The sequence below is a fragment of the Fukomys damarensis genome, unplaced genomic scaffold (assembly GCF_012274545.1).
Source record: "Fukomys damarensis isolate Sample0158 unplaced genomic scaffold, DMR_v1.0_HiC HiC_scaffold_31, whole genome shotgun sequence".
Lineage (NCBI taxonomy): Eukaryota > Metazoa > Chordata > Mammalia > Rodentia > Bathyergidae > Fukomys > Fukomys damarensis.
Window position 1 is genome coordinate 22,769,620 of NW_022900943.1, and position 14,525 is coordinate 22,784,144.

The window sequence follows — 14,525 nt, forward strand, 5'->3', positions numbered from 1 at the left end:
AAGTCCCAAAGAAATGAGCTTTGCCTACTGGCATCTGGAGAGAGAGAACAAATCTCATCTATGCTCAAGTGAGGCAGGGAGGACAGAAAACATAGATGCGATAGGAAGGCCTGTGGCCGGCACATTGAACACAGGCAGGGAAGGTCTCGGGGAAGGGGAAGTGCTGCTCTGTGTGTCCCCATAGCTGCTGGGAAGCCCTACATCCTCAGATCTCTCGGTGTCTGGAGAAGGCCAAGGACTGCACCTTGTGAGAAAGACTTTATCAGGTCTATCAGCTTCCACCCTACCTGCATAGTTCAGAAGTTTCTTCAGCAGGAGAGAAGGCAGCTATGTCCCTCCTCGTCAGATTCTGAGCAGGAAAGAGCCTGTGTGAAGCGCCTCACCGTCATACTTCAGTACACAGGGTGCTTACTTCCAATTTGCTCATTAAATCCTCAGCACAGCACTATGTGTCTTACCCCCTTCTAGGTTAAAATACCTGACACCCAGAACTGAAAGGGAAGTGAGACTTCACATTGGCTCATATTTCAGTCCGTAGTCAGCTGATCCCAAGGCAGGACAGCATGGCACAGGCAGAGGACAGCTGCTCAGAGCATGGCAGACAGGAAGAGAAAGTCCATGGAGGGTCCAGGAAGGGAGGTGTCACACCCCAGTGACCCGCCTCTCCCCCCAGGCCCACCTCCTACCTGCGAGTCAGCTACAGGGCCTCCCCAATGAGACCACCTTCCAAGGTCCCATTTACCCCACCAGGCTTTAGGCGGGTATCTGCTTATAAAGCATAACGCCATAAGAGCTACCATTGTTCTTATTCAATGGACCAAAACTTCTAAGGTTCAGTGTGCAGTTTGAACAGAAGTATGCCGGAGCTCAGTGATTTTCACAATGTCACATCCATAACTGACTGTTTCTTCTCACTTGGAATAAGTCTTTAGCTCTTCATTTCTGAACCAACTCCCGGCCCTCTGGCTACCCTATTCTCCAGAGTAAATGTCCAATTCATTCTTCACAGTGTCATCACACACACAGACACTCACATACACACACTCAAGAGTAAAGTAAGCCACTGGGCGTGGTAACGCACACCTGTAATCCCAGCACTAGGGAGGCTGAGGCAGGAGGATCACTGTGAGCTGGAGACCAGCCTGGGCTACACAGTGTGTTTCAAGTCAGTCTCAACTACACAGTGAGACCCTGCCTCAAAAAAACAAAACAAAACAAAAATAAGAGTAAAGTAAGCCAATCTCAAAGCCTCACCATCACTGCAAAGGGTTAGAGTATATAAAAATAAAGACTTAAAAAGTGGAATTGGAAGCTCTCTAATATCCACATCTCAATCATATTTTCTGTTACTTTCTAAAATTTTTTAAATGAAAGGTGACTTTTGGCCTAAAGCATTTAGTCTTTAGAAGTCATTCAGTAGAATATTGTGAATTATTTACTTAGAGAAAATAAAATCTGTGATCAAGACAGAATACGACACACGAATATAATTCCCTGCTGTAGGGTATGATTTTGAAACGTGCTTCTGGCCTGGCACAGAAACATGTGAACAACCCAGCCATCATTCTGGGCAACAGGAAAGTTTCTCTTAGGGTCCAACATTTCTTAGTACCCTAAAAAATCGCTCCATTGCTACAGACCCGCAGTCAGAGTGACACTTGATAAGCAGGAGCAGTGAGCTTAAAAACAAGTTTCTGACACAGAATGGCTAGCGATTAAAATGATAAAAGAAGGTCCATGGCAAAACTGTGCATAGATCAGAGAAAATGTAAAAGAAAATCCTCATAAAATTTGGCCAAAAAAGACCAAATAGCTCCCTGATATCAGGATCATATCCTTTTCTGATGCTGGTTGATAGGATGCTGATAGCAGGATCATATCCCTTTCTGGTTGCAAGCTTTTCTCTCTCGCTTCCTTTAAACTTTGAATTGAGGTCATTTTCTCAGTGATATCTTCCTTAGCAATACCATGTAAATCACAAGCAGCTCTTCTTCATCACCAGCTCCTCACATAGACTTTCTTGTTTTAATTTTCTCAATAACATTAGTCTTGACACACACACACACACACACACACACACACACACACTTTTCACTAGGAATCGAACTCAGGACCTTGTCAGGCAGGTGAGGAGGTGAGGGCCACTGAGCTACATTCCTCACCCATTGTTTATAGGTTATAATCTCCAAGATGCCATAGATTTTTGTCTATTTTATTTAACTTCATAGATTTCTATTTATTTCTTTTCTTTATCTTTTCGTTTTGTTTTATTTTTGAGACAAGATCTCATTATGTAGTCCAGGCTGGCCTTGAACTCACTAGAGACTCCAAGCTGGCCTCAAATTCACAGCTATCCTCCAGCCTCAGCCTCCTGAGTGCTGGTATTACAGGCACGTACCACCACACCGGGCTTATTTCTATTTATTTCATTTAGCTGATTCCCCCCAGTGTGTAGAAAAGTGCCTGGTACATCATAAGCGCAAAATAAATATTTGTCAATTCGATGAGAATTAAAGCATAATAAATCCCACTCAGAATTATGATAAGAATAAATAAAATAACACACATAAAGAATTTAACACAGGGTTTGAAATATGGAAGCAAAATTCTTTGACTGTAACTCGATTATCCTTTAATAGTGAAGAGAGTAAGTACATTGTGTTCACACAATAGAATTCTTACAAAGCCATGAAAATAAATAGTTACAGGTAATAATATCAGTAAGTGTCAGTAACATAATGTTGAGTAAAATAAGGCAACACAAAACAAAATTATATATTTGTGTATGTGATTGAAAAAAAACTGGGAATCTCCTGTGATAGTCATCAGAATATTTGCTTTCTTTGTTGATGGGAAGCAATGGCTGAAAGAATAGTGTCTGCATGGCTGTAGGGCTGATTACGTCCTATGTCTCCACCTGGCAGTGCTGGCACGGCTGTGCTTACAGCGTGAGTCTGCTGAATTATGCACTCCTGATATGTGCATGCTTTTGTACATTTCAATTCAAATATTTCCTTAAAAATGAGAAAAATCGTCTAGGAAACATTAAACACAATAGAAGGTAGAGAAATTAACTGCAATTCATGGGGTTAGTATCTAGCTTACCATTGTTTTCTTTCCTGGACTCCCAGAACCAATCAGGGTTTCCCCTCTGCGCTGGAGCTTAGAGGATTCTTCTGACCACCCGAGAGGAGAGACCAGATATTAACTCTGCAAGAAAGGCCTCACCAACACATTGTACAGCGAGGGCCCCAGGGGCCAAGTCACACTTGCACAGAGCATTAATTAGCTTTTCAGTGTGTACATCTTAAATATGAGCAAATAGCCAAGAGCGACCAGATATTTCAGTAAAGCCTTACTATGAAGGAAACAGAAGGGAGCAAGGAGTTTTCAAAAAAAAAAAGAAATTCCTGTGGGATGACATAAAGCAAAAAGATTCATACAGCAAAGGAAATAACAAAATGAAAAAGAAGCCTATAGGTTGGGAGGAGATGTTTGCAAACTATGTATCTAACAAAGACTTGATATCCTGAACTCACACAACTTCCCAGAGTGGGGATTGGAGTGGAGGGAATCAAGGAGATGCTGGTCAAAGGGTAGAAAGTTGCAGTCATGTAGGGTGACTACATCTGGAGCTCTAACATACATCATGAAGGTTTCTAAGAGGGTAAATTGTAAGTTCTCTTATCCAATGTTTAAAAACATAACTACGTTAGATGACGGGTATCGCATACCTAAGTAGCTTGACTGTAGTGTTTGTTTCACTGTGTTTACATACATCGAAACACCTTGTCATACACTTGATTTTGTTTTTTTCTTGTACCGGGGATCGAACTCAGGACCTTACACTTGCCAGACAAGAATGGTGTCACTGAGCTAAATCCCCAGCCATACACTTAAATACATATAATTAAAAACTAAAAATCATTCCTATCCTTAGAGAAGAATTAAGAATGCATTGCATTAATGAATAGGATTGTCATTTTAGAAAGAAATATTTGAGAAGAAACAAAAGCTACTAAAAGTTAAAAGTGTGATAGCAGATATTTTAAAAAATGCAGTAGAATAAATTGGAAGATAAAGTTGAAAAATATCTTCCATAAAGTAGGGCAAAAAGGCAATGAAATGAAAAATAGGTAGGGCCGGGGATTTAGCTCAGTGGTTCCAGCGCCTGCCTCCCAAGCACAAGGACCTAAGGACCTGAGTTTGATCCCCAACACTAAAAAAAAAAAGAAAGAAAAATAGGAAAGAAACACCCCCCAAAATTAGTCAACCAATACAAGAGTTCTAAGATGAAGAGAAGAGAAATTACAGAAAAATCAAGTATAATACCACAAAATTGATTGACAAAAATTTCCCAGAATACAAGAGCCTAAATTCCCAGATTGAACAACTAACTCAAAGATGAAAAGAGATGCAAATTTCTGTGGATTTCTAGGACAGTGGCAAGGGACACATTCCTACACATTTTCAAGAGAAAAGTGTCATACGAAAACCAAAGAATCAGAAAAGCACTGGAAATCTCAGCAGGACTGATGGCTAGAAGCCAAAGGTCAAATGGCATCAAAATCTTGAGGGAAAAGTGTTTCCGATCTAGAATAATGAACATAGCTAGATTATCAAATGTGAGATTAAATAAAGATTCGGTATTTGGAGGAATTTGAGATACCCAAATTCTCCTCACTTGTTGCCTCTCCTAGGTCACTGCTGAACCAGGCAAGCAGGCTTCCCACTGCAATCCCAGGCTCTGGGACACTGAGGCTGAGGGACTGCAAGCTTGAGCCCAGCCTGGGTGATGCAGTGACTCAGTGAGAACCTGTCTTACAAGTAAAGTTTTAAAAGGCCTGAGGATATGGATATAGCTCAGTACAAAGGCCCTGGGTTCAAGCCCCAGGACTGGGAACAGGTAGAGAAATGGCTCCACATAAAGGAAAAGATGAACTAAAAAAGAGGAAAATACGCTGTTTCTGGGAAGAGAGGATCCACAGGTAACTGCAAGGAGCTCCTAGGGAGCTGTATGCAAGAGGCCTGGCAGCAACTGGACAAACAGCAGGTCTGGATTAAAGAAATCCGTTCAATAAGATATAAATGACAGCAAGCCCAGAACGTATTAAAGTGAGTTATCAATCTGGGGAAAGTGAGTATAAAATATCAGTCAAGGACTGGGGATTTAGCTCAGTGGTTTGGTGGCCTGCCTTGCAAGCACAAGGACCCGAGTTCAATCCCCGGTATCCCCCCACAAAATCAGTCATACATGCAAAATTAAGCAAGTGATAAAAAACAATTATTAATTCCAGGAAAATAACCATAGTATATTTTCCTTTTCTCTTCAGGATAAGGAAAAGTATCATACACTACATAGTTCATGTGTGAATGGCATTCAGTTAAAATACTGAAACTCAGCTGGGCGTGGTGGCACATGCCTGTTATCCCAGCACTAGGGAGGCTGAGGCAAGAGGATCACAATGAGTTTGAGACCAGCCTGAACTTCATAGTGAGATCCATTCTCCAAAAAACAAACAAACAAACAGCTTGAAAATCTTCAGACTAGGAGCCAGGAATTTAGCTCAGGGTTCCACTGCCTGCCTTGCAAGTGCAAGGTCCCGAGTTCGATCCTTGGTACCCAAAACATAAAGAAAGAAAATCCTCAGACTATTAAATGAAACAACGTTAAAATCTATCTGCAGTAGTTGTTGTCCCCTCCCCCATCCAAGGCCTATGTCATTGATGGTCCAAAGATATTAAATAGAAAATTACAGAAATAATTCATGGATTTTTTAAAATGTTTTTTGTTTTTCTGAGACATGGTCTCACTACGTACTTCAGGTTGGCCTTGAACTCATGGTGATCTTCCTGCCTCAGTGTCCGGAGTGCTGAGATCACAGTCCTACACACACACACACACACACACACACACACACACGACGATTCATGGGTTTTTAAATTGCATAATATTCTGAGCAATCTCATATCATCCTACCGCATCCTCCCTGAGAAAAGAAACATCACTGTACCCCAAATATCTACACTGTACATAGCATCTGCATGTTGGTTATTTACTACTCATGTAGCTATCAGATCTACCATTTACCATTGTGCTTGTGTTTAAGAAATCTTAGTTAATAATGGCCCTGACCCACAACAGATACTGGCAACTTGGATTGTCAAAGAGAACAGTGTGCCTCCTTTAAACTAAAAGGACAAAGTTCGCAACTTCATAAAGAAAGAAAAAAATATTGTATGGTGAGATTTCTGGGATTTATAGTAAAAATCAATGTTCTGTCCATGATACTGTGAAGAAAAGGAAAGAGGGCCGGAGATTTAGGTCAGTAGCACACCACCTGCCTCGTGAGCACAAGGTCCTGAGTTCAATCCCTGGGGGGGGAGAAAAGAAAGAGAGAGAGAGAAAGGAAGGAGGGAAGGAAGGAAAGAAGGCAGGAAACAAATCCATGCTAGTGCTGCTGGCCCACCTCACATAATAAAAATAGGATCAAGGGCCGGGGATTTAGCTCAGTGGTTCTACCACCTGCTTTGCAAGCACAAGGACCAGAGTTCGATCCCTGGTACAAAAAAAAAAAAAAAAAGGTCGAAGTGTGTGATAAGCACTCACTTAAGACAGAAAACACATTAAATTTGTGCGTTATGTATAGGAAAAAACATAATGTATATTGGGTTCATCATGACCTGCGGCCTCTGGCGTGGTCTTGGAACACAGGTCCCTCAGGTAAACGGGGACACTGTGTGCAGGAAATGGGAATGTGAAGGGGTGTGTGTGCGTGCGTGTGTGTGCATGTGTGTGTGCGTGTGTGTGTCCGCAGCAGTTGCAGGGGAGTGGCCAAAGAGAGTTGGTCCTCAGTTTCCTTGGTGAGGTGTCAAAACAAGCCCTGAAGCTAACCAAAGAACAACAGTAAAAATGTTACATGGGGATGTGGAGCTATCAAACAAAATAGTTGAAAGAGATGAAAGCAGTCACCTCTGAGAACAGTGGAATTGGGAGGTCAATGTTACAAGTCTTGTAAAATAATTTTTAAATGCATTTTTTTTGAGATAGGTCTCACTATGTAGAGAAGACTGACCTGGAACTCACTGTGTAGCCCAGGCTGGTCTCGAACTCACAGCAATCCTCCTGCCTCAGCCTCCCAAGTTCTGGGATTACAGGTGTGCACCACCACGCCCAGCTTAAATGTATATTTTGATAAAAGTCAAAACTGACATTAAAATTTTTAAATTTATTTTTAGTTTTTTGAGATAGGGTCTCCCTATGTAGTTTAGGTAGGTCTTGAACTCACTATGTATCCCAGGCTGGTCTCAAACTCATAGTGACCCTCATGCCTCAGCCTCCCAAATGCTGGGATTACATGCATGCAGTAACTCACATGCCCAGTTTAAAAATTGACTTTTAAAACAAAAATCCAATCCATAATTTTTAAACCTGGTGGTTGTTAACAATCAAGTGTGGAGAATTCAAAATATTTTTGGAAGAAATACTTCATAATATGAAGAAACAGAAATGGAATTCATAAAGGAAAAGATAAATGATTTAGAATACAAATCTTAGCCTCTCTTGGAAATAAAAGTTCTCCAGGATGTGAAAATAACAGAGATAAAACTATAAAAATTAAATAATTTTTAAAAATATATACAAATTTCCACATTTCTCCAGTTTATGAACAGCATGAGTCTGATACTGAAAAAGTTCATTGAACCCTAGGTAAGATAAATCTAAAAATGCATTTACACATTTAACATTTAGTTATCAACTAATATTATGTGTCAGTAGGATTCCAGGCTCTGGAAATACATGTGGACCAAGTGGAAAAGATCTGTATCAAGTGGAATGCACTTGGCTACCAGTAATGGAAAATGCAATGGTGACCTAAGTAAGGAAAGAATTTATGACCCAAGAGAGACACGTGCCCAGGTGCCCTGGCACACACCTGCAGACCCAGCCACTCAGGAAGCTGAGGCAGGACACATGGGCCAGCAAGTCTGAGACCAGCTGGAGGAATACAGTGAAAAGAGGGGCTGAAGGGCAGGAGGGGAAGGCGTGTGACAGCTGCACCCCAAGGCTGTGCACAGGTCGGAGGACGTCATGGAGGAACAGTGTGATTTTTCTGCTCTGCAACTTTCAGCATGTGATATTTGTCGTCATGGCAATGAGATGGCTGTTACACACCACAGGAGATATATATGACTACATTAATTAACAGGGGGTAAATTTTTTGTTGTTGTTTTTTGAGACAGGGTCTCACTATGTAGTTGAGACTGACCTGGCTGGAACTCACTATTTAGACCAGGCTGGTCTCGAACTCACAGCAATCCTCCTGCCTCAGCCTCCTGAGTGCTGGGATTACAGGCAGGTGTCACCACACCCAGTTTTATCTGCCCATTTTTGTTAAAAAAATGAAACACCAGAAAGACAAATCAGAAAGTACTGAGATGAACTAATTACAGGGGTGAGTGAGAACAAATTAGCAAAAATGAGAAGTGGAAGTTTGATGGAAGAATTAACGGGAATGACATTTTCTTACTATATATTTCATATGGTCCTGACTTAAAACCATGTGATTATTTTACATACTTGGGACATTTAAAAACACATATAGGGAATCAAAACTAGACTAGGAACAGAAACAAATAACCCAACTATATTACAAATAAGTACAATCAATAACATAACCGCCTTGAAGGGAGGGACGGAAAAAAGAACCAACCAAAGTAGCTTTGGAAAGTAAGATTTTCACTGAACACCCAAAGCCTAAGGACAAAAAAAGCTGTGTAAAGACACATTAGAGTGGGACTGCTTTCCACAGAAGCATGGGTAATGTCCCACTGTGTTAGGCGCATCTGAGGAATGCGTAAATGAGTAGCTACTGTGAGCGTGAAGTCCAGCTTCCTTGCTGTTGGAAAAAGAAGTTAGGATGAGCCCTTGTACTGTGGGAAGTATCTGTACGAACTCACTGAAAAGGTGATAGATGGAATACAGAGAAATATGGAAGGAGAGATACAGCTGCATGTAAAAACACATACTTTATAGTTCTGTCCACCTCTCAAGAGGACATAGAAGCTGTGACACTCATGGTAGGCAAAAGCTTTTCCAATGAGCTGCATCCCTAGTGTGAAAAGTTAAACTTAATTGTCAAGCTCGCTGGATGAAGAGACCCCTTGTGGGGCGATCACGGGGCACTGTCCTCCACAGTGGATTAATTTGCCCCCTGCTCCCAGCTGAAGATGCTCTGGGGCAGAGTGAAGCCTTGCTGGGGACGATCCCCGGGGACATGTCCTTGGAGTACACCTCTTGCTGGAGTTCTTGCCCTTGCTTGGCTTCCCCACCACCACGAAGTGAGCATTTTTCCTTGCTACACCCATCAGCCATGATGTTCCTGCCTTGGAGCCAGACAATCATGGGAGGAAACCTCAGGAACTCTGAGCCAAAATACATCCTTCCTGCTTTGTGTACGCCAGGCATTTGGTTCCAGAGATGAAAAGTTATCAATACAACGAGCCAGATCTTTATTTCTAAATACCATTCCCCAGTAAAGAAATAAAAGCTTTTTGAAGAAACAATGGCAGTACTGTGGTGGAGAACTTACAGAGTATCTATGCTGGGTGTTATGAGGGAACATCTTGTGTGAGAAGGCAAAAAATGATAAAGTTGGTATTAGTTTTGCTGCTGCATAACGAATTACCAAAATCTTAGCAGCTTAAACACACATCAATTTACTAGCTCAGAATTCTGGGATTCAGAAGTAAACTTTGTACCAGGATACAAGGATGTTTCGATATATAAAAATCAATAAAAAGTAATACATGAAACAGAAGGAGCTTATCTCAGTCTGATAAAGCCATTTATGATAAACCTATGTCAACATCATTTTAAATAGGGAAAAACTGAATGCTTTCCCTCTAAATCAAAAACAAGACCATAACATTACTCCTGTCTAACATAAACCTTACAGAGGACTAATATCTAGAATATGTAAAGAGGTAAAAAATATAAGAACCTCTAGAAAGGGGGAAAAAAAAAGGATTGAGATGTGTTATGTACATGTACCAATTCCCTACAATAAATGTCATTATTATGTACTGCAAACATGTACTAATAAAATTTTAAATTTTTAAAAAATAATGAGACCTTCCAAAATAAAAGATTCAATCAAAAATAGGCAACTAGGGCCAGGGATTTAGCTCAGCGGTTAGGTGGCCTGCCTTGCAAGCGTAAGGACCCGAGTTCAATCCCCAGTACCAAAAAAAAAAAGGCAACTGCAATGAATAGATAGACCTCAGATGACGAAAGACAAATGTCTAATAAAAAAAATGTTCAACATCACTGGCCCTTAGAGAAATGCAAATTTAAAGAACACTAAGATTTCACCTTACCTCAGAAACGATAGCCATCCTCAAGAAATCAAATAATACCAAATGCTGGAGAGGCTGCAGGGGGAAAGAAGATGGAGAGAGTAGGGCACGAGGCGGTCCTCTGTGGGTCAGAAGTCTAGCACGCATCTCTGCTCGGCATCACAAAGCTGAAATGAAGGAACCAAACAGGCTGTCATCCTCCCCGGAGCATTCATTCAGGTTGCTAGCAAAGTCCACGTTACTGTTTAGATTTCCTTGCTGATGGCCACCAGAATTCACTCTCAACTCCTAGAAGATGATCTCAGGGCTTTGTCTCATGGTTCTCTTTTTCAAACCAGCAGGGGAATTACTCTCACATCCAATCCCTCTGACACTATGCACTTTTCTTACTTCCTCTGTCTCTGATTTCTCCACTATACTCAAATGGCTGATGTGACTAAGTAGGGGTCACCGGGATATGCATCTTATCTCAAGGTCTACTGGTTTGAGACTTTACTTACACCTACAAAATGAACACAGTACTACCTGAATTAATGTTTGAACAAATAATTGTATGTTACACCAAAGGTCAGGAATCTTGGGGGTCCATCTTAGGATTCTTCCCTAAGAGTCTAATCAAAGGACACAGCAATCGATTTACATAAATTGTTAGAATATTATTATTTAGGTCTGTGGACTTAAGAGAATACATTAGCTGGAATTCTTTAAAAATGAGTTTAATCAGGGTCTCAACTTCAGGTGTTATCAGAAACCACTAATAGTTATCCATTTTTATTTATCAGAAAGTAAGTGAAAACCTAGCCTTCGAGTTTGTGCTTGAAGAGTGGAGCTTGAGAGTGTGTGTCTTTGGTGTCTTCTCTGAGTTTTTTTGCAGCCTTCACATTATTCCATGCCTGCTCTGCCCCACTTAACTATCAGTGTCCTTCTTTTCTGAGGAGGATGCTAACACATGTTTACGGAAGGAAACAATGCCACGTAACTGACTCTATACACATGAATATACCAGGCAAATGGTAAAATATGCACTGTTATTCACAGAATAAATAATAAAATACATTTTTAAAGGGAATGACACAAAAGCCAAAAATCAAAAGACCCCCCAATGGTTAATCTAGAATAATCTGTGAAACAAACTAATACTAGTAATGGATTAACGCCTAGAATAAAACATGTCCATACTGATATAATAACTGAAGAAGTAGGAAAGGAAAACTTTTCCTTTACCATAGAATTACCAACAATAAAGGAAGACCCAGGGATTTAGCTCAGTGGTTCAGCTGCCTGCCTCACAAGCACAAGGTTCTAAATTCAATCCCTGGTACCAAAAGAAAACAAAACAAAACAATAAAGGAAGAAACCAAAATAGAAATAGAAAATTACCATTTGACATATACCAGAATAGTTGAAGTATTTCAGACAGTGTTTCAGGCAAGTCTTTAGAGCCTACATGGGCAGTATATGAAAAAAAGCAGAAACTAAAAACTGAAGATATGGTTTAATGGTAAAATGAATGCTTAGCATGCATTTGAACCCATGGCACACACAAATGGTGGAGGGAAATAATAACTTTACAATAGAGAAACCCAGCAGTATAATCTTAAGCAAGTAATCAAAAGTATGATTCCCAATAATAGAAAAAGTTGACTCCTGTGTCTACAGGTATGATGCACCGAGAAGGATCAAACATCATTTCCATGAAGTTCTTACCCCAATTATTAGAGATATTAGACAAACTAAAACAGGTACATTTTGTGTAACACTTAACTAGTACGCTTCCAAAAACTATCAAGGTTATGAAAGACAAAGGAATGCTAAGGAACTGTTTTGGTTTAGAGGAAACTAAGATGACCCTACAACTAAATATTACATGTGACCTTGCGTTGGATCTTGGCCCAGGAAAAGGATGCTAGAGGACAACAGGGAATGTTGAATAGAATATTTAGCTGGCATAGTTTTTCAGGGTTTTGACATATATCCCTTGAAGGACTTATCTGAAGTTATTCTTTCAATGTCCGCATAATTGGACAGTAGAGATATATCGATGGTAATTTCCTGACTTTCATAATCAGATTTTAATAACTTAAGATGCTATATGAGGGAGGGAATACAGATGAAAGAGAAAAGGAAAAAAAAAAAAGATTAGAAAAGCCAGGGATTTAGCTCAGTGGTTCCACTACCTGCCTTGCAAGCACAGGGACCCGAGTTTGATCCCCGGTACCAAAAAAGAACCCCAAACAAACAAAAAGAATAGAAAAAATGGAAACAAAGCTCTGCATGCAGAGGGGAAGAATTGAAAATAGGGGAATGAAATGGGGAAAAAAGAATCAGGATATATTATGTACAGGTACAACTTTTTTTAAGCCTAACTTTGAACTCAATCTATGATGAAATTTTGTAAAGTTAACTGAAGTTACTATGTAAACAACTTTTTAAAAGGCTTAAAATTTAGAACAACTGAGAGAATGAAAAGATGAAAATAAAGTGTTTGTAGATGGGGAGGGGAGGAGGGGGTGAAGGGAGGGCAGAGGTAAGGGGAAAAAATGAGAATCAAGACTTGCCATGTAAAGGTACATGATCCCAACAATGAAGGTAACTGTACTGTATCCCTAAAATGTACCAATAAACTCAATAAAATTAAAAAAAAATTTAGAACCACTATTAAACACGTGTACAAATATATTGATTATAAAATATACACAAAGTATTAAAACTTTGTATCAACAGCAAGTATTTCCTCTGAATACCATCTTATGATTTTATTTTTTGACATATACCTCTTCAAAATGCCTGTCTAAGCTACTCTTTGCATCTTCCATTCATCCATCTGAGATTTTTTAATTCTTGGACTTGTCCACAGGGAGCCTCCAGCAGTTTTTCTATCCCAGTACTCATTTCCCACTTGCGGGTTTTTCTCTAGTCAACTGCAATTCTCTGAATCTTCTTTTGTGTCTCTTTCCAGGCCAGCAGTTTGCCCTAGAACCTAACTACTTTGATAAATGCAAGGTTCATTTCTTAGTTACTCAGTGTTTTGCTTGCTTTATGGCAGAATGATAACTGCCAAGCTCTTTACATGCCTACTGGGAACCAGAAACCCATTTTGATGTATGTTGAATTTCACATATCTGACATTCTAACCAATGGCTATAGCATACATGGTCTTCCAATTGCACGTGGAATATTCTCCAAGATGGATTATATGTTAGGACACAAAACAGGTCTTAACAAATTAAAAATTACTGAAATTATATTAAGTATCTTCTCAGGATCACAATAGTGTAAAACTAGAAATCAGTAACAGGAGGGATTTTAGAAACTTCACAAATACATGAAAATTAAACAACATAAAGTGTCAAGGAATAAATTTTAAAATGAGACAAATGAAATTGCTATATACCAAAATCTATGGAACACAGTAAATGGAGTTCTAAAAGGGAAGGTTAGGGCTGGGGATTTAGCTCAGTGGTTCTGCCATGTACATCACAAGCACAGGGTCCTGAATTCGATCCCCAGTACGAAATAAATAAATGGGCAGTTTATAGCAGTGAATATCTATAAAAGAAAAGAAGAAAAATCTTTTTAAAAAAAGGAACAAATACTGCCCTCACGAAAGTAAGAAAACAAGAACTATAACCAAAATTAGAAGAAAGAAAATTCATATTGTTTCTCTTATGTGAGAAACTCAAAGGGTAATAAACAAGGAGCATAATGGAGGATAGATATTAGGAAATGGGAAGAACATGTTCAAATGGGAAGGGATATAAGAAAGGGGTATTGGGAAAGGAAGGGGGAAGAAAAAAATAGAACAGAAGAAAAAAATAGAGACAGTTTTTCTAAGCGGGGAGGGGAAGAAGGGATGAAAAGGGGAGGGAGACGGGGAAAAAGAATCAAGATTATATTATGCACATGTACAAATTCTCTGTGATCAATATGTATAACAAACATGTACAAATTTTTTAAAAAGTTAAAACAAATTTTAAAAGGCAGGAAAAACCAAAGGCCAGAGCAGTACCCAGGTGCAGTGATGCACACCTGTAGTTCCAGAACTCAGAAGGCTGAGCTGGAGGATCACTGGAGTTCCACTCCAAACTGGGCCATACAGCAAGACCTTATCTCAATCAATCAATCCATAAAGTAGACAAGAAATTTTATATATGCATATATATATA